Genomic DNA, 25,833 nt, shown 5'->3' with positions numbered 1-25,833 from the left:
TGTGTTGCTGTTAGAAGTAGGTCATTCTTGGCAATGGGAATAAAATAGTAATTGCATCCTTTTACTGACCTCCCAATTCAGATGATACAATTGCTGAAAGATTCAAGGAAAATTTGAGGCTAATTTCAAACATGTACCTGACTCATACAATTACAGTTGGTGGTGACTTCAATTTACCCTCAATGTTTTGGTGAAAATGCATGTTTAAATCTGGAGGTATGCATAAAAATCATTTGAAATTGTGTCAAACACATTCTCTGAAAATTATTTCAAGCAGTTAGTTAACAAGCCCACTGAAGTAGTAATTGGTTGTGAAAACACACTTGACCTCTTAGCAATAAATAATCCTGGGCTAATAATGAGCATTAAAATGGATACAGGGATTAGTGAACACAGGGTTCTCGTAGCGAGACTGAATACTATAACCCCAAATATTCAAAAAATACATTTATTTTTATATATATATTAAAAAAATGATTCACTTGATGCCTTCCTGAGAGACAATCTCCCCTCCTTCCAAACTAACAATGTAAGTGTAGACCAAATGTGGCTTGAATTCAAAGAAATAATATTGGTAGCAATTGAGAGATCTATACTAAATAAATTAACTAAACATGGAGCTGATAACCTCTGGTATATGAAACAGATCAGAACACTGTTGCAAAAACAACGAAAATGCATGCCAAATTTAAATGAATGCAAAGTCCTCAAGATTGCCAATATTTCACAGAAGCTTGAAATTTAGCATGGACTTCAATCCAAGATGTTTATAATAATTTCCACAATGAAACTTTGTCTCAAAACCTGGCAGAAAATCCAAAGAGATTCTGGTTGCCTGTAAAGTATACTTGTGGCAAAACAAAATCAGTGCCTTCTCTGCGTGATAGCAGTAAGAATACTATCAATGACAGAGCTGTTAATGCAGAGTTACTAAATATATCCTTCTGAAGCTGGCGGGGGTGGCCGAGCGGTTCTAGACACCACAGTCTGGAACTGCGCGACCGCTACGGTCGCAGGTTCAAATCCTGCCTCGGGCATGGGTGTGTGTGATATCCTTAGGTTAGTTAGGTTTAAGTAGTTCTAAGTTCTAGGGGACTGATGACCTCAGAAGTTAAGTCCCATAGTGCTCAGAGCCATTTCTTTATATCCTTCTGAAATTCCTTCACCAAAGAAAATGAAGTGAATATTCTAGAATTCCAATCAAGAACAGCTTCCGCTTCCAACATGAGTAACTATGAAATTACTGATATGGGCCTGTAATTTAGTGGATTACTCCTACTGCCTTTCTTGAATATTGGTGATCACACCAATATTCAAGAAAGGCAATAGGAGTAATCCACTAAATTACAGGCCCATATCAGTAATGTCGATATGCAGCAGGATTTTGGTACATATCTTGTTTCTGAACATTATGAATTACCTCATAGGGAATGGCCTGTAGACACACAATCAGCAAAGGTTTAGAAAACATCATTCTTGAAACAAGCTAGCCTTTTACTCACACAAAAGTGTTGAATGCTATTGACAAGGGATTTTGAATTGATTCTGTATTTCTAGATTTCCAAATGGCTTTTGACACTGTAACTCCCAAGTGGCTTGTGTGTATGGAATATTGTCTCAATTATGCAACTGGATTTATGATTTTCTGTGGGAGAGGTCACAGTTTGTAGTAACTGATGGAAAGTCATAGAGTAAAACAGAAGCAATTTCCGATGTTCCCCAAGGTAGTGTTATAGGCCCACTGCTGTTCCTTATCTTTACCAATGATTTAAGAGACAATCTAAGCAGTTGTCTCAGGTTTTTTGCAGCTGATGATGTTGTTTATTATCTAGTAAAGTCTTCAGAAGATCAAAGCAAATTGCAGAATAATTTAGAAAAGATATCTGTGTGGTGCAAAAATTGGAAATTGATCCTAAGTAATGAAAAGTGTGAAGGGCATCCACATAAGTGCTAAAAGGAATCCATTAAACTTCAGGTACATGATAAATCAATCAAATCTAAAGGCCATAAGTTCAGTTAAATACCTAGGAATTACAATTATGGACAACTTAAATTGGAAATAAACATAGAAATTGTTGTGGGAAAGGCGAACCCAAGACTGTGATTTATTGGCAGAACACTTAGAAGATGCAGCAGATCTACTAAAGAGATTTCCTACACTATGCTTGTCCTTCCTCTTTCTGAGTACTAGTTCGCGATGGGGGATCCTTAACAGACAGAATTAATGGAGTATATCGAGAAAGTTCAAAGAAGCTCAGTACATTCTGTATTATCGAGAAATAGGGGAGAGAGTGTCATAGAAATGACAAAGGATTGTGTTGGACATAATTGAAAGGCAAGTGTTTCTGATGTGATCCATTATAAATGGTTCTCATTGTGGCAAGATCTTATCATGAAATTTCAATCACCAACTTTATCCCTTGAATGCAAAAATATTTTGTTGATGGTGACTTACACAGGGAGAAACAGTCATCATAATACAATAAGGGAAACCAGAGCTCACACAGAAAGATTTAGATGTTTTTTTCCCACATGCTGTTTGACAGTGAAATTGTAGTGTGTTATTGAGAAGGTGGCTCTATGAACCCTCTGCCAGTCACTTAAGTGTGATTTGCAGCCTATACATGTAGATGTAGACAGGTTTGCATCTAGGTCTATTGCAAGGATATGAGCCATGGGACAACAGGTAGGGAGCAATATGTGACCCTGCCTTTGATGGGATTGGAGATGCCTTTGACAGGAGTGGAGTAGGTGGTAGTGGGAGGTTGAGTGGGGCAGATCTTGCATCAAGGTATATTGTAGGGATATTAGTTATGGGGCAAGGAGTTGGAAAAAGGGTGAAATATGGGCAGACAATGTTATTGCATAGATTGAACTGATGGTTTCCCGAAATTGTAAGGTAAATGTCAAAATATTTTGCATGAGAAGTGTATCTCTCATTTGTTAGCTCTAACCTAGCCCGTGCTTCACCTGAGATAAATGCTTTATGAACAAGAAGTTAAATCATAATCTCTCTTCACCTCCATTACTTTTGGACACAAGTGTAGATCTGCATTAGTATTCTTGTTTGTGTTTATACAATGCTTATGTGGATACCGTTTGGGAGTGCCCTGAATGCTAAGAGAGCTATGATGATGGAGCTCTCCATGCTACTCTATCCTGTGCAAGGTTCTTCATCTCCAAGTACCTAGTGCAACCTATGTCCTTCTGAATCTGCTTAGTATATTCATCTCTTGGTCTCCCTCTACAATTTTTACCCTCCACGCTGCCCTCTGGTACTAAACTGGTGATCTCTTGATGCCTCAGAACATGTCCAACCAACTGATCCCTTCTTCCAGTCAAGTTGTGCCCAATTTTATTCAGTACCTCCTCATTAGTTACGTGATCTACCCATCTAATCTTCAACATCTTTCTGTAGCTCCACATTTCGAAAGCTTCTGTTCTCTTCTTGTCTAAACTATATATCGTCTATGTTTCACATCCATACATGGTCGCACGCCGTACAAATTGTTGTGACAGTGCCACGACATTTAACAGTGCCGCCACGACAGTACGCGCAAATGGCGATAGAGGCGCTCCGCAACTCGGCTGAGCGCGGGAGCGCCACCTAGCTACGAACAGCGCCGGCCGCATGTCACGGCACGGCAGTCGAATAAGAGATACTGAGTTGTTATCATGTAACAAGCTATTGTTTCTAAGTTAGTGTTTTTGAATATCCACGCAATTATTGGTGATTAAAGGTTATAACACTTTTTGGCGATGAGGTCGGATATTTTCACTGCGTTGTGGATTTGTGTGTTCGTGATGGGGCAGACATGGAACAGCTTATGCAAGCGTTCATTGAACAACAAACACAGCTGACGGCTGCTATTCAGGCACAACAAACACAGCTGACGGCTGCTATTCAGGCGTTGTCGATGTCGCTTCCTCATCGTCTGTCTTCCTCTTCTCCGCCTCCATGCCCTCCTTACGACGAGGCCGGTGAAGATTGGCAGGATTATGAGAAGCGTTTGCGGCAACACTTCTTGGCTTTCGGCGTTGTCGACGCTCCTATGTGTAAGTCGTTATTTCTATCTTGGATTTCCCCACGGATCTATCAGCTGCTATCTCAGTTAGCCCCTCTGCGGGAACCTGCCTCTCTGTCCTTCCAAGAAATGTGTGACTTATTGTCTATTACCAAAAAAACACCCACGTTGTTGCCGCCCGTGTGGCGTTCTACTGGTGTCATAAACAGCCCCATCAATCTTACCGGGCTTGGGCGGCAGAACTACACGGTCTGAGTAGCAAATGTCAGTTTGTCACGGACACTCATCATGAGTCTTATGCTGATTCATTGGTCAGGGATGCTATTCTATGGCTTGCTCCTGATAAAGAAGTTCAGCAACGTGCCCTACAACTGCCAAACCCGTCGTTGTCGGAAGTTCTAAGCATCGCTCAATCCTTTCAAGTGTCTCACGCTGCTGGCGCGCAAATAGACGCGTGGTGTGATGTAGGCACTGTACAGTCAACTTTCAACACGGACAATTTGCCTGTTTCACAGGAGAACGAAGATGTGGCGGCGGTTAACGACGTCGCGTTGGGCCGCAACGCTCGCAGCGAAAACAGCAACCACAGAAGCAGGTTCGTTCCGCACTTCCTTGTTGTCCACGTTGTTTCGTACAGCATGACAGGGCCGCATGTCCCAAACGTTGGGCCACGTGTAATTCATGTAGGAAAAAAGGCCACATTGCTTCTGTGTGTCAGTCCCCTAAAGTTCCTGTCGACGAGGACGAGGCATTGGACATGGATGTTAACTGTGTGCTTTCACAAACAAATAAGTTGTTTGTTACTGTTCGTGTTCTGGATAAAGACATTCGCATGCAAGTGGACACTGGCTCTGCAGTAACTCTCATTAATTCTCGCACTTATTTGGAGTTGGGCTCCCCTCCCTTGTCTCCAGTTACGTGAAATCTGAGAACTTATAATAAACAGAAAATTCCTATCATTGGCCAGTTTGATGCTTCCACTGCCTACAAGTCTGTTGTTAGGCCCCTCACGTTTTATGTGGTGGATCATGCGGGCACTGAAAACCTGTTCGGTTATGATGCTTTCCAGTTGTTCGGTTTCTCCATTGATGATGATGTGCACCTCATATCTGAGGATATTCCGTATCAACAGCTGGATGGATTGTGTTGTGAATTTTCGTCCGTGTTCTCTGCTGGCCTGGGTCGTGCCAAGGATTTTGAAGCCCACATTACTCTTAAACCTACAGCTCGCCCTAAGTTTTTCCGGGCACGCCCTATTCCGGTGGCGTTGGGTGCACCTGTCAAGACTGAGATAGACAGGTTAACAGCTTCAGGGATTCTCCTTCCTGTTACCTCCAGCGAATGGGCATCGCCAATTGTGGTGGTTTCTAAACCAAACGGAAGTCTGCGATTGAGTGGTGATTTTAAGGCCACTGTCAACGCTCAGAGCCTCATTGACACTTATCCTCTTCCCTGTCCTGAGGAGTTATTTACCAAGCTCGCTGGGGGCCAGTTCTTTCCCAAACTTGACTTATCGTAGGCGTACCATCAGTTGCCGTTGGATGCTTCTTCCAAGGAATTTCTCGTCATCTACACTCCTTGTGGGTTGTATCAGTACCAGCGGTTACCATTTGGCGTCGCTAGCGTGCCAGCCATTTTTCAGCGGTTTTTGGAACAGCTCACGGCTTCCGTTCCCAGCTGCATAAACTATCTGGATGACATTGTTGTCACGGGGGCCTCCACTGAGGAGCACCTTTGCAATTTGCGTTCCGTGTTTCGGGTTTTGCATTCGGCTGGGTTGAGGTGCAATCTGGACAAGTCACAGTTCTTCCAACCCTCCATTGTGTATCTTGGTTTCCACTTGTCCCGTGAGGGTATACGTCCTCTACATCAGCACGTTGCGGCCATTAACGCTCTACCCCGGCCGTCTACGGTCAAAGAACTTCAGGTGTTTCTAGGTAAGATTGCTTATTATCACAAATTCATTCCATCCGTAGCGGAGGTAGCTCATCCTCTACATCAGCTGTTGCGCAAAAACATCCCTTTCTGTTGGTCCGACGAGTGTGAGCAGGCTTTTGTCCGCCTGAAGGCTCATTTGCAGTTGGCGCCTTGTCTTGCCACATTCCGTCCGGGTCAGCACTTGGTTCTGGCGACTGGCCTAGGGGCTGTTCTCGCCCATCGGTATGAGGATGGGTCGGAACGACCCATCGCCTATGCTTCCAAGACCCTCAACGATGCACAACGGCGTTACTCTCAAATCGAAAAGGAGGTGCTCGCTATCATTTATGCTCTAAAAAAGTTCAGCGTTTTTTTGTATGGTTCTAAGTTTCACCTCATCACCGACCACAAGCCACTGGTCTCTCTGTTCAGCCCATCGGCGTCGCTTCTGGATAAGGCAGCTCACCGCCTGCAACGTTGGGCCTTATACTTGTCTCGTTTTCACTATGAGATTCACTATCGCCCCACGGCCCAGCACGCCAACGCTGACGCATTGTCGCGATTGCCGATGGGCCCCACCTGGTTTTCGATCGTGATGAACTACTGTTTCCACATTGATGAGGAAGAACGTCGTGCTGTCGAGGGTTTTCAACTTACAGGTTTGCAGGTCGCGTCGGCTACTGCGCGGTACCCGGTCCTGCATCAGGTGATCGGTTTTGTTCAACAGGATTGGCTGGACAGGACCAAGGGCCGGGCATCGGATCCCCTTCGCAACTACCATGCCTTGCGCCTTCGTCTGTCTGTTCGTGATGGTGTTGTTGTTCTGGCCACGGATGGCGCATCTCCACGGGTCGTGGTGCCAGCCTCTCTTCGCAAAGATGTTCTCAAACTGTTGCATGAAGGCCATTGGGGTATTTCTCGGACTAAATCCCTGGCCCGCAGGCACGTTTATTGGCCCGGTATTGATTCGGACATCGCCCACATGGTTGCTGCGTGTGGTCAGTGTGCTGAACAACTGGCTGCACCTCGTACAGTGCCCTCTCCGTGGCCTGATCCGGCGCAGCCATGGGAACGGGTGCACGCTGACTTTGCCGGCCCCTTCCTCGGTACTTATTGGCTACTGTTGATTGACGCCTTCTCGAATTTTCCGTTTGTTGTTCGATGTCCGTCGCCCAGCACTGCGGCGATGACGCTGGCTTTGCCCAAAATCTTTGTGCTAGAAGGTCTTCCATCCACGATCGTCACGGACAATGGCCCTCAGTTCTCTTCGCAGGTCTTCCGTGATTTTTGTACTGGACAAGGGATTCATCATGTTACAGCACCGTCCTTCCATCCGCAATCGAATGGGGAGGTCGAGCGCCTTGTCTGCACTTTCAAAAGCCAGATGAAAAAATTCCTTAGTGATTTTTCCACAGATGACGCTCTGCTGCAATTTCTGAGTTCTTATCGCTTCACGCCTCTGAGTGATCGCAGCCCTGCTGAACTCTTGCATGGCCGCCAACCGCGCACTCTACTGCACCTGCTTCACCCTGTCAAGTCTTATGCTGTGTCCCCTAGTGCGGGAAAATACTCGGTGGGCACCGACGTGTGGGCACGAGGGTATGGATCTTGCCCTAAATGGATTCCAGGGGTGGTCAAGGCTCTTCGCGGCTGCCGGCTTTGTGAAACACGTACGGACGATGGCATGGTTGTTCGCCATTACGACCAGATGCGCCCATGAGTGGTGGCCACGCCGGTGCCACCACTCCTTCCTTCGCCTTCACCAGCCCGAGAAGCCAGTCCTGTCGCTGCTGCCGATCCACCATACGTGTTGATGCAGCCGACGTCGCTACTGCTTCCGAGTACGCCAGAACTGGCCCCAGTCGCGACGCCGCCTTCTCCGGGACCCATCTCGCTGGAGCACACCCCCAGGTCCACGACACCTATGGATGCTGCTCCGGAGTTTTCATCCATCATCTCGTCCAGGAGGCACGTTCCACGCATGAGCTTCCATCCTGGACATTTTCGACCATACTCTTGTATCTCTCCGTGGGATCTTCTCGGGGCCTCACAAGAGGCCATGGATGTCTCTGCACTGTCCATGTCTCCAAGGAAGTGAGTGTTTTTTTTTTTTTTTTTTTTTTTCAAGGGGGGAAAATTGTTGTGACAGTGCCACGACATTCAACAGTGCCGCCACGGCAGTACGCGCAAACGGCGATAGAGGCGCTCCGCATCTCGGCTGAGCGCGGGAGCATCACCTAGCTACGAATGGCACCGGCCGCATGTCACGGCGCGGCAGTCGAATAAGAGATACTGAGTTGTTATCATGTAACAAGCTATTGTTTCTAAGTGAGTGTGTTTGAATATCCACGCAATTATTGGTGATTAAAGGTTATAACACAAATGCTTTGAGAAAAGACTTCCTGACACTTAAATCTGTACTTGATGTTAACAAATTTCTCTCCTTCTGGAACACTTTCCTTGCTGTTGCCAGTCTACATTTTATATCATCTCTACTTCGATCATCATCAGTTACTTTGCTTTGCTTGTAGCAAAACGCATCTCCTACTTTAAGTCTCATTTCCTAATCTAATTCCCTCAGCATCACCTTATTTAATTCGACTACATTCCATTATCCATGTTTTCCTTTTGTTGATTTTCATCTTATATCTTGCTTTCAAGACACTGTCCATTCTGTTCAACTGCTCTTCCAGGTCCTTTGCAGTCTTTGACAGAATTACAGTGTCATCGGCAAACCTCAAAATTTTTATTTCTTCTCCGTGGATTTTAATTCCTACTCCAATATTTTTCTTTAGTTTCCTTTACTGCTTGCTCAGTATATAGATTGAATAACATCAGGGATAGGCTACAAACCTGTCTCACCTCCTTGCCAACCACTGCTTCCCTTTCATGGTCCGGACTCTTTTAACTGCCATCTGGTTTCTGTACAAATTGTAAATAGCCTTCCGCTCCCTGTATTTGACCCCTGCCACCTTCAGAATTTGAAAGAGAGTATTCTAGTCAACATTGTCAAAAGCTTTCTGTAAGTATACAAACACTAGAAATGTAGGTCTGCCTTTCCTTAATCTACTTTCTAAGATAAGTTGTAGTGTCAGTATTGCCTCACGTGTTCCAATATTTCTACGGAATCCAAACTGATCTTCTCTGAGGTCGGCTGCTTCCAGTTTTTCCATTCACTATTCAGTATGCTTAGATAAAAAAATCTGTCCACCAAGCAGCAACAGGAGAAAATGCACCAGAGATGTGGAAACATGAGAGCTTTTGGAGCCAGTGGCTCCTTTTCTGGCAGAAGGGTTGAATGGAAAGGAAGAGGGATGAAGGAAAAAGATTGTGAGGTTTAGGAAATGGGAAGAGTTATAGAAAAGTTGTCCAGGACCCTGGTTCGGGGGAGACTTACTGGGCGGGATAAGAAGAAAAGGCTGTCTTTTGGTGCCTGCACCAGCAGAGATTTGAAAACCTGAGAACTTAAAGATGGAAGATTCATTCATAAACAAGACAGAGTTGACTGAAAAAAGGCTGTGAAATAGTCAATAAAAATGGAAAGCCAAGTGCATCATATGTGGTAGACGGGTAAGGGGAGAGGAAAAAAATAGACAGACTAGGGAAAAAGAATAGAAAAATAAGAGACTGAAGAAAAGGAACAGCGACTGAAAAGAAAAGCTGAGAACACAGAAATTAATGGAAATTTAGGTCTGGTTGGTGGCAAGAACCAAGCACGTTCTGAAGCCAATTCCCACCTGCAGGGTTTTGAGAAACTGTTGTTGGGTGAGAGAATCCAGATGGAACGTGATGAAACTGGCTCTGAGGTAATGTTATAGAGGAACCATAGGGTAGGGAAAAGTGAGCAGAAGGCATTGGCAGGATACGTATTAGAGGAGGCATGCGTAGCGCACATGCTCCCCACCCCAACCCCCCTCCTCTTGCGGGGCTCCCTGCATTGCCACCCACACCACCCCCGCCAGTCAGCCCGCATGCTATTCATTCTATTCATTCTTTCCTTTTGTCAGTCAACTCGACTGAATCGAGTTATTGGGTAGTTGTACTTTCATATGTAGCACACGCGTCCGTGTCTACATATTTTATGTTTCTGTCTGGCATTTGTTCGAAAAAATTTGTTAATATTCTATCTTTTTCCTGTATAGAGAACCTTCGATACCTAGCATTATAAATACAGACTATTTGCCGAATAGGGAGCTAGTTTACATTCAGAAGCAGAAATATTAAGACTGAAGAATGAATAAGTAAAAAGTCCCAGTTGTAGCAATTGCAACTGTTAAGATTAGTCAAGAGTGAGAGTGATCAGTTGATTGGGAAGTGTTAATAATAGTAATTCATAGTAATTTCTCAGTTGTGGTGAGTCTCTTCCTGTTTGACAACAACAGGATACTGTGACCCCCAGATTTTTACATTATGGCGGTTTACTTTATGCAATAGATGAAATGTCAATTTGTCTAAAACGATGAGTCATTCAGAGAAAGTGTCCTCTGACATACCCTGGAGGACTAAAGTTCAAAATTCATAGCCTCTATCATGGTTGCCAGGACTAAAGTTCAAAATTCATAGCCTCTATCATGGTTGCCAGAATGCAATTGCTGCAGTAACTGCGACCTGTAAGGCTTCATATGCAGGCATCATTTCAGAGCATGCCACACCATTGTTTGAGGAAGTTTAAAGTTCCTGGCGTGCCCATCTTGTGACATCCAAGGACTCCATGTGATATTTTCATCAGACTTGTGTGGCCCGACCAGTGCTCTTCCCATCACATACTTAACAAACTTCAAGAATTTTGTATGCCTGTCGTAAATCTGCTTGCGCAGAGGTGGTTTCTTGCTTAATCGACAGCGGAACTTAAACAGTGGATTGACTTTGTGCAAACTCCAACAGACAAAATTATTTCTCTCATGGTGTAGCCACCATGTTGCTAGAAACAAAAAATGTTGCAGCTGTGTCAAAACTTTGAACCTTCCTCTATCCAGTGACATGTGCAATGTTTGCATGTAATAAAGAACTGAAATATATCCTTTTATTTAAAATCACCTGGTACTATGAAAGTACTTCTGAAACAACATGCTGTACACCGCTGTTTTGTAAACTCTCTTCAGTCTTCTATATTGCTATGGCTACCACCAAATTATCAGTTAGGTTGAATGGGCGCAGATAAAGAATGTATACTGGCGATGCATAATATTCTGCTGCAGAACATTACAACAAGGGCACTCATACGGTATTTTGCGGCAGGGTGGGAGCTAGACCTGGGAGTATGGAGTATTTTTAATATTTTAGAAGATTAATGGGGACTTGTAAGTGCCGTAAAAAAGTTTCAGTTCCAAACCTGTTAAAAACCTTTGTAATTCAGATTTTCAAATCATATTCAAGAAAGAAAAACTTCTGACTACACTAGACCTTTACTTTCTCTGAGAACTAGTGGGATAGGTATGCCCCTAAGCATGGGCGCTCTTGCATGACAGTCAAGACCCCAGTGACTTATTTCACCACACATGCCATCTGAATTCTCCCTCCTGACACCAATTTCTCAGAACTCCATGGGTGAGTACTGGCTTGACAACATTTGCTTGGTTCTCTCCGCCCATGTGGCCTAAATGTATGTTAATTTCTGTCATCTCAACATTTATTTTCAGTAACTATTCCTTTTCTTTGATCCCTTTTATTTTCCTATATCTTTTATTGTCTGACCTGTCTAATGTTCCCTGCTCTCCTCACCCATCTACCATGTATAATACACTTAGTTATTGTTTTTACTGACTCTTTCACAATGTTTTTTTCAGTAATCTTTCCTTGCTTATCACCATTTAAGTTCCCAGGTTTTTACATCTTGTCCGATACAGGCACCAACGGCCAGTCTTTCCTTCTCATCCTGTCAACTAAGTCCCCCCTGATCTGGAGTCCTGGGTGAATTTCCTCTAACTCTAATCACTTCCTTATCTCACCAGCCCTTTTTCTTCATCCCTCTACTTTTCCATTCAGCCCTTCTGCCAGAAGAAATAATCACTGCCTCTAAAAGCTCACACATTTCCAAATCTTGGTGAGTAAATTTTTAATCTACCTACAGTATATTTTCAAAAATTAATTATTTTTACCAATATAACTACAAACATTGATAGACATCTCAGTAGGTTTGTCAGTATTATTATCTATTATTATTATTATTTGCTTTTATAATGTAAAATCCTTGTTCAGGATAATGTAACACAGCAGACTTTTGACATCCCCAAATTATTTGTTCTGTGCCGCAATATTCTCAGATTATGTTCAAACCTGCTGGTTTCTCATTTACTTTAGGCCAGGCACTAGGAGAAAGCTCTCATTTTGTAGAAATACCAGCAGTAATCTGCGCAAATGATGGTCGGAGTGATGAGATGGCGGTTGCATAAGAAGCGCTTTCGGCTTCATTGCTCTTAGCTTCCATGTGCTGCTGACAAATTGGGTAACAGTGACTAGTAGCAACGTTGTTTACATTTCAATGCCAACACTTGGGATCTCCGGCATGCGAGCACTGCCAGGTGTTATGTTCTCCCATACATTTGGCACAGTGAGCACTACTTCGACACTGTGAACTTAAATGGAAGTGCCTAAGGTAATTGTGACATTGCAAAACATACTGGCCAAACGGTTCAACAGAGCATCAGATACCACACAAATATACACACTGGGGAATTTGGAAAGTTATATGTTACAACAAATTTTGGTGTGAATAGTAGTTTCATTTCATTTCTCCATTTTCAATTACTCTTTGTGAACCTTTGTGCGTCAGTTAGTAAAAATTCTGGCTGTATTTCAACAAGGATGTTTTGGTGGGATAACACAGAATTGACATCATTGATGACTCCCTGTCTGTTTGTTAGGAAATTACGGATATAAGTTTCTGTATTTTTTTCTGTCGGCTGCGCTGTTTGAGATGCCATGCACGGATTGCGAAGCGCCTCTTGCCGGAGGTTCGAGTCCCCCCTCGGGCATGGGTGTGTGTGTAGTTCTTAGCATAAGTTATTTTAAGTAGTATGGAAGTCTAGGCACTGATGACTCAGCTGTTTGGTCCCTTAGGAATTCACACATATTTGAACTTTTTTTTTTTTTTCTGTCGATAAACGCCAAGGAGCTATAATCTATTTGCGGACTGCCCAGTTTTGGTTTCAGTTTTGTACCTGTTGCTACCAATAATTGAGATATTAATGATTTCATGTCTTAAGTTGTTACTTTCTATAAACGATATTCTTCCAAGGGCCGTCAGATGTACTTTCCTACATACCATTTTTGCCCTCTACAAAGATGTCATAGGGCCCCATGTCTGTTGGTTGATATGTATTATCTTTACTAATGAATTTGCTGTTGCTAATAAACGTTTTACTTCCAGTAGGAGGAACTGTTGTGGTCACCAAGTTGTCCACGTCTTTACGACTAACAGACTTTTGGAAGTAGGTTGCCCATTACCATTTCTATCTAATGCATTTACCCTCTTGTTACTGTCTATGTCAACAAGTTCCACAGTGTATGCGACATTATCAATATCTACCATGTCTACATCCCCTTCAACATTACCACTGTGCTTTTACTTGCCTTTGCCTTCTTCGATGCATTTGTGTCTGGAGCTGTTACCTGATGGAATGAGGGTGATTGGTGTCTTGCCTTTTGTCACTGGGCGTTCTTCGTGAACATGATAAATGCTGACCCAATTCCATCTGATCGTTGTGAGGACAGTAATCTTGACAGTAAATTTCGATGGTACCCAGTTAGTACGGTTCTGTAATTACCACTGTTGAAGGAGGCTGTTTGAATACCATTGTTTTATTTTATTTTTATTTTGATCCAACATCAACTGATTACAAAAAAAAGTGACAGTCTAAGATCACATATTTTTAGATAAATGGTCTTCCATTGTACAAGTGTACTGGATCTAGAAACTCATCTATTGAATATACAGTATTGTTTAAGAGCCATGATTTTAATTTCTTTTTTAGTTTTGTAATGGGCAATTTGGAGATATTAGGATGGAAGTCATTCAGTGGTTTTATGCCTGCATATACCGAGGACTTTTCTCATAAAGTGTTGTTCTATGAGAGATAATGTGGGGTCTCTCTCTACCTCTAGTGTTGTGATTGTGTATTTCTTTATTAGGTGTTTTGTTACTGTTTATTGCCATAATGATTATCTTCAGTACATACAGGTTATGAACAGTTAGTATTTTAAATTCTTTGAACAAATTTCTGCAGGACTCCCTGGCACATTTCTTTCCTATAATTCTAAGTGCCTTCTTTGTGTAAGATAAGTACACCTTTCATATTACCTTTCTGGAGGATTAAAACTGTGTGCCAGACTGAGACTCGAACTCCCGAGTTAGAGTCTCGGTCTGGCACACAGTTTTAATCTCCCAGTTAGTTTCAATGGATCAAAAGTTTCCTACTAGATTTCTGTTCCCTTTTTTAAAAATAGGCACAACTTGAGCAATTTTCAAATTCTGGAAATAGACCATCTTCCATATGAAAGTTGATAACTGTTGATAAAGGTGATGCAATTTTATGTATACATTTCTTAAGTGTATCCATACTAAGACCACCATATCCTGCTGCATGGGAATTCTTTAAGCTACTCACTATTTTAATTATTTCTTTACTTTTTGGTGTCCAAAAATATACTTCCTGATACTGGTGTTCCTCTGAATTTGTATTTATGATTTTTAAGCCGATTGTTTGTCGGAGCCAACAGAAGCAAGCTTATTTTAAATAGATCTGCTATCTTATTCTGATCAGTTTTTATTGTGCTGTTTATCAGCAAGTGATTTTCAGTTAAGTATGTTTCCCAGATTTACCTATTTCTCTATTTACTAGTGACCATGATGTTTTGGAGATATTATTTGAGTTCTGAATGACACTTTCAAAATTTTTATGTTTTTCTGAAATTAATAGGTCTACATAGTATTTCTGATACTTTTTGAACTCTTCTTTTAATTATTTATTGGTAAAGTCATTTAACATAGCATACTCATACCATCTTAGTTTTTCTCTAGCCTCAGTGACTTAACTTGATATCCAGTTTCGAGTTACAGCATGTGACTGAATTTTCTTTTTTATTAATGGGCACGCTTGGTTGAGATTTTAATATAGTTCACTTGAGAATTTGCCATAACTATGATGTGTTGTATAGCAACTGTGTGTAGGAACCTTTTTTTATGTGTACACTTAGTTCCGCTGCATAGTGGTCTGACAAAGCACTTATAATAACAGAAGATGTGAGATCATAAAGATGAATACCAGTGATTGTGTTATCTATTGCAGACTGGCATGTTTCAGTCTCCCTGGTTGCAGTGTATATCAGGTATCTCACATTATGTTCAAGCAGAGTATACTTGAATAGTCTAGTGTGTAACTTATCTGCTAATACATTTATGTTGAAATCTCCTGTAATTACTAACTTGTTCAGGTGTGATATAAAAACATTACCTATCATGTCACAAAACTTTGTTAAGAAAACTTCGAAGTTTCCTCCTGGCGGTCTATATAAACATATATCATAAATTTCATCATTTTGTATCTTTATGCGTGCTGCACATAATTCACTTGTTCCTTCTAATGAATATTTTCTTACATTTACAGAAATAAAATCAAATGTGATTTTTACATACATTGACACACCACCACCTCTGATAGAAGATCTGCAAAACTTATTAGCTAGTACCATGTTTAGAGGTTTAAAAGTTCTAATTTGGCATCAGATAACCAGTGTTCACTAATACCAAGTACATCAGGCATAGTTTCATTTACAAAAACGTCTAATTGTTCACATTTCTTGCTCAAGCCCTGTACATTCTGGTGGATTATTTTAAAGTTGTAAACACCTTGTTGTAGATTTCTGTGCTTTTCCAACTTAAGTAAGGTCTTATCTCTGTTTCTCTTGTGGGCTTCCTCCTCTTTCTGGTTTCCACTAAAAAATGTTGTGAAGCATAAGCAAAGCCATAGCCAACCCTTGGCCAGTGTCAGCTGTGATCTCGTCTTTATTTTCCACTTTAAAAAATAGCCGCAGAGAGAAATCTCCCAGCAGCGATATTTTAACACTCATTACTAAAGATTACTGACTACTGAAGAATGGGATACAACCTGTCAGCTTTGAGCAATATCGTCAGAATTTACCAGAGATGATGTATTACACAGATTTAACAACAAAAACGAGTGTTCAGAAACAAAGGGATTCAGGACAGAGAGAGCAGATGGTGAACATACATCACATACATACATATCTCGAAAATAATGTTAAGCATATCTCGCTCGACTGCTACGGTCGCAGGTTCGAATCCTGCCTCGGGCATGGATGTGTTTGATGTCCCTAGGTTAGTCATGTTTAAGTAGTTCTATGTTCTAGGGGACTGATGACCACGGGTATTAAGTCCCATAGTGCTCAGAGCCATTTGAACCATTTAAGCATATCTCTTGTTTGAGTCCTAGTATCCTATTCTTCAGTTGACCTATATAGCTCAACTGAAGAATGGGATACTTGTGCAAAACATGGAATACCTCAGTTGATATAAAATTATATGAGTTGTTTCAAAAACTTAAGTTGATGTGTGTAGGTTAACTGTAGTATGGGATACTAATTTAATGTACGTCAATTTCTTCGTTTTCGTTAGCATTATTATCCCTGAGAGTTGGCATGTCATCTCTCACTTTAACTACACTGTCAGTCAGATTAATATTCATATTTTGTGTCATGATCTCTGAGTTCCCCACTGCTACATTTGGCATATATGGTTTATAGCTTTTTTACATGAGGAAATTTGTAGGCAGAATGTTCAGATAACAGCATGTGTAGCCTGTAGAGAACTTGTACCCGAGGAACCAATTTGGAGGTGACAGAGAACAGGAAGAAAGATGGATTGTGGGCCATAAATGTTGTGGCCAGTAACCTGGCTGTGCGAGTGACTCAGGGAAGCAGCCCTCGGTGAACTGTACCTGCAGAGGGACTTCCGGCCGTGACACTCGCCTCTTCCCACGCAGGGCCGGAGCAGGAGGTCGCTGGCTCGCGAAACATTTTTTATCTGAGCCAGGCAACAGACCTGTACTAGCACACGCATTATGCAATTTCCATACAAGGGAGGACATTTTAATGGAAAGCTGCTGTCTGGTATCGGCGTGTAAATACGAACGCAGGAACGACATTATGGAAGTTTGGATCTGGCCATGAGTGATGCACAGAGAGCCACAGCAGTTAAGATGACCGCTCGCATAAAGTGGAAAATACGGGTTCGAGTCCCAGTCCGGCACACATGCTCTTCATACCATTTCATAGCTTATGGTTGTTCATATTCATAACTACGAATACATTTCATGTATTTGATGTAAACGTCACTCGTTTATGTGTATTTAGATGTAGAACATTTGCAGTATAAATCTAAAGGACTACTCTGCCATATCTAGAACTATCTGCAGCACTTGTAAGCACAAGATGTTCACGCTACTTCTGCTAAGCTGATAAGCAAAAAGAAGGCGTGTGTCGTAGAGACCAATGCATATGGACCTAAGAAATGTTGGAAGGCGTTAAATCATTAGCGCCCAGAAGAGACTACCATAAGAAATCCGCTGTATATGCTAAAAGTCCGATATATACACACTTAAAAAAAAAGTTTTGCATCATGTAAGTTCCCAGAATTCCAGAACCTGTACAGAAAATGGGAATAGCAATCAACATGAACGTCATTTCCGCCCTTTTTATTGTTCACGAACACCACACATTGCATGTTGTACCACCATACAGCGAGACCTTCAGAGGTGGTGATCCAGATTGCTGTACAAACTGGTACCTCTAATACCCAGTAACACGTCCTCTTTGATTGATGCATGCCTGTATTCGTCATGGCATACTGTCCACAAGTTCATCAAGGCACTGTTGCTCCAGATTGCCCCAGCCCTCAATGGCGATTCGGCATAGATCCCTCAGAGTGGTTGGTGGGTCACATCGTCCACAAACAGCCCTTTTCAATCTGTCCCAGGCATGTTTGATAGGGTTCATGTCTGGAGAACATGCTGCCCACTCTAGTCGAGCAATGTCGTTGTCCTGAAGGAAGTCATTCACAAGATGTGCTCGATGGGGGCCCGAATTTTCGTCCATGAAGACGAATGCCTCGCCAATATGCTGCCAATATGGTGCACTGTCGTTCAGAGGACGTCATTCACGCATCACACAGCCATTACGGCGCCTTCCATAACCACTCGTGGCTTATGTTGGCCCCACATAATGTCGCCCAAAACAGCACCTTGCTGCACTCGCTGGACAGTGCGTCTAAGGCGTTCAGCCTGATCAGGTTGCCTCCAAACACGTCTCCAACGACTGCCTGGTTGAAGACATATGCGACACTCATCAGTGAAGAGAACGTGATGCTAATCCTGAACAGTCATTCGGCATGTTGTTAGGCCCATCTGTACCGCTCTGCATGGGGTCGTGGTTGCAAAGATGGACCTCGCCATGGACGTCAGGAATGCAGTTGCGCATCATGCAACCTATTGCGCACAGTTTGAGTCGTAACACGGCGTCCTGTGGCTGCATGAAAAGCATTATTCAATATGGTAGCATTGCTGTCAGGGTTCCTCTGAGTAATAATCCGTAAGTAGCTGTCATCCACTGCAGTAGTAGCCCTCGGTCGGCCTGAGCGAGGCATGTCATCGGCAGTTCCTGTCTCCATCTATTTCCTCCATGTCCGAACAACATTGCTTCGGTTCGCTCCAAGACGCCCTTGCCCTTCCTGGCACAAAGTAACAATGTGGACGCGATCGAATCGCGGCATTAACCGTCTAGGCATGGTTGAACTACAGACAACACGAACCATGTACCTCTTTCCTAGCGGAATGACTAGAACTGAGCGGCTGTCGTACCCCTTCTGTCTAATAGGCGCTGCTCAAGCATGGTTGTTTACATCGTTGAGTGGGTTTAGTGACATCTCTGAACAGTCAAAGGGACTGTGTCTGTGGTACAATATACACAGTTAACGTCTATCTTCAGGAGTTCTGGGAACCAGGGTGATGTAAAACTTTTTTTGGTGTATGTATAACGTAATACACTTATAGTTTCGGTAAGGTTCTGCCAGATCTATGCATATGTTTCTCTTGTCATTTGCTTCACAGTTATTGTGTGTGAGAAAGATTGTGGTGATCTAGTGCTCTGTTCTGTTCTTGTTCATGACATTAGTACAGCATACTTACAGAGAATTGAAAGGTGTATCAGTAACTAAATACGTAAACATAATGTACCTGAGATATGTAGTACCGCTGAACATGTGAAATTGCATGAAAAATAACAAACTGTTATGACTATAAAAATGAAAACCTTTCACATCAGAGGTTGGTCGTTTTTTGTCTTCTGTAAAGTACAGGAGAAGGGGATGGATGACAGATTTATTGAAAATATAAACACTCTTGTTATATGACTAGCACCAGTATTCATAAAAAATGGGTATGGAGCTCTCAATTTCCTAGAACTTTAACGTGATAATTCAGTGGATGTACTGCCGCCACATGTTAGAACTACATGTATTAATTTCGACCTTTTCTACTAGTGTGTTTGCTCTCCAAGAAATATCTTAAATTCCACTGAAATCCATTGAAGAAGTTTCCCAGGCTATTACGCGTTATGTCTGAATGACCGAAAGAAACTGGGTATTCCTACATATAATTCAAGGGATATTCATTGTTTGTAACGTAAAATTCAGTTTTCGGTACAATATTCGTTTTAAAAGCATAAGACTTCACCTGGAAAGGAAGTTTACACTTCTTTAGATGAAAATTTCATTGATTTAGGTACATTTTTCGTTGGTTTCATCACGAAACTGACTGGAAAATTTAACAACTTGCTGAATGTAAGTCGCCTGCCGCCACTTAGAAATCCTATGGAGACATCTCATATTAAGTAGACACCGCAAAATAAATAGAGGCATGTAGCATAAAGGTCCATGACACAGCAGAAAATTTGCTTGCGGGCATGGTTCATAATTATGATCAGCTGCAGACATGCAGCGGCCAGCGGATTGCGTACTGTTGGTCTGTAGCCTGTTGTGCAGTGCCTCCAGAGAATCACATAACTGTAATGTATTCATGCACGGCCGTGATTCATGGAAGAGCGCCGCTTTCTCTGGTGCTGGCAGCGCATGTCGATCCTGTGGGCTCTACACTAGATGTTACGTCCAGTAGATGACGCTGCGGAAGTTGTTTTTTTGCTTTGAAGTGTTACGCGTAAGTAGTGTATTGACCACTACTACTGTAGAAAATATCTTATATTTCCATCACATTTATTTGCATCGCTTTTGATGGCTGCAATTCAACTTGTAAATAATGTATTTCGTTAACAGATATTGTTGCTACATGCCTAGTATGTATAAGTTCTTAAGTTCTGTGGTCGCTTGCTATTTTAAGGACAGGGAAATAGCCACTGTTCATTGCGCACACACACATTTTTATCGTGCATAGTACCAGGAACTATTTTTTTAGGCTTCAGAGCCACTGCACAAGTTTACACCTCAGGAGAACGAATGTGCATTTCTTGATTTTCAATGTCTCCTGTCACTGTTAACTCGGGTCATGAGTTGTGGCTACAGCGCTGTCACAAACAGCATACTAGTGGTAGAGATCAGAACTTCTGCCTTCCACTTTGCATCATGCACTTGAATCGACAAGTAAATGTCTGATCTCTCTCTACACAGACCTGTCAGCAGCGGATGGAGGGCTGACTACCAGCTGCCAGCCTTGTACATATCACAGAGCACAACGATCTTGGAGGCTGATGTCTCAGCACTGCCCAACCTTCCAGTGGCAGCAGGGGTTCGCAGTGACTCAGTTCTTAGTGGTCTGCTGTACACAGGGACAGTATCTGACTTCTCGACTAGTCTGGCAATTGTGAATTTTGCGATGGCGGAAAAGAGGTTCCTCTGGCATGTTATTTGTTTAAATAAAGACACAGTTGTTACTACTCTATTGTGAGCAGTTTAATGATAGCACAGATGGACTTAAACTTAGGACAAGTCAGAACCAAACTTAAAGTGCCAGTTGTTTAAGCTGCAATTTCAGAAGGGTAGGGTTGGGGGGAGGGTGGATTGTTTAAGACAGCTGGACTTTAACTGTGTGTAGGCGGTATGTAACCTGAAGGGAGAACGTGGTAGCCATCTTGAATTCTATACTTTGAACATGTGATCTGAGTGAATAATAGCTTGGAGAAAACGTGTAACGTAGATCAGCAGACTGACATCCATTCTCTAACAGACAGATCTTGGATCTGTAGGTAAACAAAGACCTTCTGTCCTGAAACTGGTATAGGAAGTAGGGGGACTTTACCTTGCAATTTGTTCCAGTACCACAGGCATAGTACCAGAATTTCACGTCTTGGATTCCGATGTCATAGAGCCACTGTTAGTATTTCAGCCCAACTGTCTTGGATCGCCATCTTGGAATATGATGTCATAGAGCCTGTGCCAGTATTCTATGTCAGCCATGTTGAATTCCATATTTAGCACAAGTGACTTACTTCCACCAGCATGACAATGCACCATTTAGGAGTTTTTTTTTTAATTTCCCATAAATTTATACTTAGGACAACAGCACTACTGCCACAGTGACATCGTCGGAGATTGGGAAAATCGTGCCAATTTTGAATTTCCTCCTCATATTTGAATTTCCCACCATTTTATACATAACAGAATTGGTCTATGTCAGAGGAGGGAAGGGGGCTGGTTAATCTGATGATTCATTGATGACATCATCCATTTCAGAGCCTGCTTCTTGTACCTACTTGCATTCTCTTTAGGACAGTAAAAAACAGCCTGCAAGATCTGCCTTACTTGCATCTTCTTTCTTAAATTCTTAAACCACTTTGCCTTACTTTCCATCTCATTACGCTCTTCTTGTTCACTTTCAAATCCTTTGTCTTCCTTTTCTTCAGCCAAATGATGTGAAAACCTTCTACATTTATCACGCATATCTTTTCATGGCCTATGGAATTTCAGATTCAGTCTCATTGGGAATATCTGTTAATACAACCACAATTTCTTGGCTGTCTTTCCGTCTTCATTGCATTGTTCCTGATATAACTCGTATGTTACCTTAATACTCACATCGAAATGTATGTAATTGGCTGCACGTTGTTTCCTCTTGTCATGAGAAGGAAGGGTAGGTAAGGAACCTATACACTTTCCTCTGCTTCTTTATATTTGGTTCACGACACCCTCTTCTCTCTTTATCAATTACATAATGTAATAATGTATGTTTTGTTTACCTTTGATGTACATTACCTCAAAACTAGATTCCTGCAAGTAAAGACAATATATGAGAATTCTTCCATCCAGCAATTTCTACGTCAAGAGAAGAGAAGGTGCTTGGAGGTCACAGCAGAGATTATAAAGAAATAATTTTAGGATTTCTTAAAAGCCCACACCATAGATAGAGCTTCGAGCTCCGTTACTGAATGATCGCTCACATTCAGTAAGATTTCTGCTTGCAAATCCAATTATCTTGGGAGTTTGTTGTCCATCTCTCTTGGTGATTTGCAGTAGTCATGCCCCTAGACAGAAGATGCATCAGTGCTTAAACAAAACTATTGGGGCATATCTGGGTGATGCAATATACTTCCATTGAGTAGAGGTCCTTTTATGTTTTCAACGCTGGGTTGACATTGATTGGGCCATATCCATAAATTATTTTTCTGTAACAATTGTAACAGAGAATTGCTGTTCAACAACTGGTGAGAAATAAATTTTCCAAAGAAAGACATTAATTCCATATCATGTTTGACTTGTGTTTTGTTCTGAGACGTGGGAAAATGCCTAATTGCGTCAAGCCTCCCTGGATCTGGCAAAATGCCTTGTGATGATATGACATGTCCTAGGAATCTGACCTTTTCATTCCCAAATTCAGTCTTCTTTAAATTAGCTATAGCAATGTATTCTGAGAATCGGTATAGTACTTGTCCAAAAAGTTACAAATAATCTTCCAATGTAGGCACTGATATTTACAAGTTATCCACGTAGACAGTAACTTTATTAAATAGTTATGGACCTGAAACTTTGTCTGACATGGAAATGAAGACAACTGCACTCAGATTCAAGCCAAAAGGCAAGACACAAAAGTCATAGCTTCTGACCCCACCTACAAAGGCTGTATACTTCCTAATGTCTTCATGGAGAGCTATCTGCAAATACGACGGCTTTAAGTTGATTATGGTAAGATATTAGTACTTCAATACCGTAACTCTTCTTCTGAGTTGTTGGGATATATCCTAACAGGACTGTTTGTAATCCATGAGTTGAGTACAAGCCTGATGCTGCTGTCAGGTTTGGCAAAAACTAACATAGACTATGATTGATGAATATATGTGTTGTATGACACCCCAATCTATCATCTTTATTTCCTGCTTTACTGCTTCCTCCTTGAACCAGTGTATGGGGGATGATGATGATGTTGTTGTTGTTGTTGTTGTTGTTGTTGTTTGGGTTGTGGGGCGCTCCACTACGTGGTTATCAGCACTCGTACAAATTTCCAGTCTTTGCACAGTCCAATGTCGCCACTTTCATGAATGATGATGAAATGATGAGGACAACACTAACTCCCCGAGCAGAGAAAATACCCAGCCTGGCCGGGAATCGAATCCGGGTTCCCAAGATCCAGAGTCAGCAACGCTAGCCACTAGACCATGAACTGTGGACATGGGTTATCATGAAAATCAGAACATTTTGTCTGGGTAAATGTCCATTTTACATATGTATCATGGTTCATTATCAGATACATGCATTTTCCGAAATATTAATTCCTGTAGCTCCTCTTTGTGGTCTTCTGACAGACAAACTGATTCACTTACCTTAGCTTGTAGTAGTGCTAGTCCATACTTCTTTCATGTAGCTGTTCATCTTTTTGTGCATCACAGAACAACACAGTTGAAAAAGGCACTTGTTCTCCAGTGTATTTGGCAGAGGTCTGTTTTCTTTTGTACTAGTTCTGATCAAATCTTCTGATAACCTTAGTTCATTAATTGTAAAGAAACACTTTCGCTGTCCTATTAATAGGTGTTATTTGAGTATTAATCAGTGATCTCCATACTAATTGGAGGTACATCTTCTGACTTTGACCATAGTGCTTATCTGTGCCGTATCGGGAGTGTTTGTTTATATCTTCCGCCATCTTTTAGTTAGGCAAAAAGTTTCTCTTGGTCATAACGAAGTGTATGTTGTAAGTGTAAAATGATTATTTCGTGCTCTGCATACAACTGTACTAACCGGTGGAACAAGGAAAGAAATTTATCTTTCCACGGGTAATAATTGAATGTCTAGAAATGACAATAATCTCGTAAATATCTTGGTCGTTGCCTTGCATGATGCAATGTGTCTTCTGTTTTGGACAGGTTTCCTCTGCAAAAAGGCGATTTTCTGAAACAGTGGGTCATTGCCACTAAACGCAAAGGTTTCACGCCTACAAGGGCTAGTTTCTTGTGTGGAGATCACTTCTTGGAAGATTATTAATAAGGTCTGGTACTTCGAGAAGGCATCTCAAACCTGATGCAGTGCCATCACAATTTGCGTTTCCGACGCATTTAATACTCAAGGAAAAGCAACCAAGCCGACAGATTAGAATAACAACTGAACAGTCTACTATACAAACTCATGATTATATTGAACAGGTTAGTCACTTCATATGAACATTGTTTCTGTTTTCAAACAAACATGTTTTCTCATAAGTACTTGCCAAACTTTGTTTCATGCTTGTACTACTTGTATTTCATTCTTGTTTCAGTTTTCTCAGAGTTGTGAAACATCTAAGGAATGTGGATCTCAAACACAAACAGAAATGATTGACAAGGTCACTGACACATGCGGTTTTTACCAGATATTGTGGAGGCACTGAGAAGAAAAATCAAGAGCCTGCAGGAAAAAATTAGGAGAAGAGAGAAGAAAAACTATTCAATGAAACACATCATAAGCGCTCTGAAAGAGAAGAGTCATCTAACAGAGAAGATGCATGAATTCTTGAATCAACAAACAGGGACTCAGGTGGAATTAGTGTGCAATTTGTTGAATAATAGTGTGTCATCCAAGGGAAACAGGTACAAAACAGACATTAAAATGTTTACAATGACAGTGTGTTTTTACTCTCCTAAGGCGTATGAATATTTACAGACATTAATGCCTCTGCCTCACAAATCACTGATTTCTTGTTGGGCAGGGACTGTGAATTTAACCATCAAGTGAGGACTGAATTTAAAGATTCTAGCCTCGTAATAGGCAGTATGGCAATTAGAAAACAGGTAGTGTGGGACCAGGAAACTAAGAGGTATACAGGTTTTGTAGATTTTGGAGGAGAAGTTGAACAATCAAAAGAAATGAAAGAAGCTTCAGAGGCATTAGTTTTTATGCTTGTGTCCATAAAATGTAAATTTAAGTGTCCTGTAGCGTATTTTTTTAGTGAATGGCTTTGATGGTAGTGTGCAGGCGGAGTTAATAAACTCTGCTCTGGAGAGGCTAAGAAATTTAGGCATCAGAATTTGGGCAGTCACTTGTGATAGCACAATGACAAATATAAGTACTCCTCATTCATTAGGATGCAGTATTAATTTTCATCAAAAAGTTTTTTTCTTCTCAGTTCCTTCACCCAGTTTCAAACCACAATGTTTACTGCGTTTTGGATATGTGTAATTTAGTGAAACCTACTCGAAATGCATTAGCAGAAGTAAGTGTTACAGAGTCGACAAATGGCCATATTAAGTGGCAGTACTTAAAAGAACTAAATGAGTTGCAAATTGAGGAAGGCATGACATTTGCTAACAAGTTGTCAGGACAACATATTAATTATGTTAATAAAAAGATGAATGTCATCTTAGCAGTTCAAACACTCAGTTCTAGTGTTGCAGATACTATAAATTT

At 41.6% G+C, this 25,833-nt stretch overlaps 1 protein-coding gene across 2 annotated transcripts in view; it reads right to left on the bottom strand.

Annotated features, from left to right (window-relative positions):
• Positions 1–18,874, bottom strand: part of LOC126482353 (uncharacterized) — a 35,153-nt gene extending 16,279 nt beyond the window's left edge. Inside the window, exons 1-2 of one of the 2 annotated variants that reach the window (XR_007587634.1) lie at positions 18,773–18,874; positions 18,544–18,684 (exon numbers count right to left, since the gene is read on the bottom strand). The gene's annotated coding sequence lies outside the window, so the exon portion shown is untranslated. Of the gene's footprint in view, positions 1–18,543; positions 18,685–18,772 lie in introns of those variants that run through there. The other variant, XM_050106435.1, reaches the window with a different exon arrangement.
• Positions 18,875–25,833: the final 6,959 nt, after the last annotated feature.

The sequence above is a fragment of the Schistocerca serialis genome, chromosome 5 (assembly GCF_023864345.2).
Source record: "Schistocerca serialis cubense isolate TAMUIC-IGC-003099 chromosome 5, iqSchSeri2.2, whole genome shotgun sequence".
NCBI classification, from domain to species: domain Eukaryota; kingdom Metazoa; phylum Arthropoda; class Insecta; order Orthoptera; family Acrididae; genus Schistocerca; species Schistocerca serialis.
This window is presented reverse-complemented; position numbering and strand designations above follow the sequence as displayed.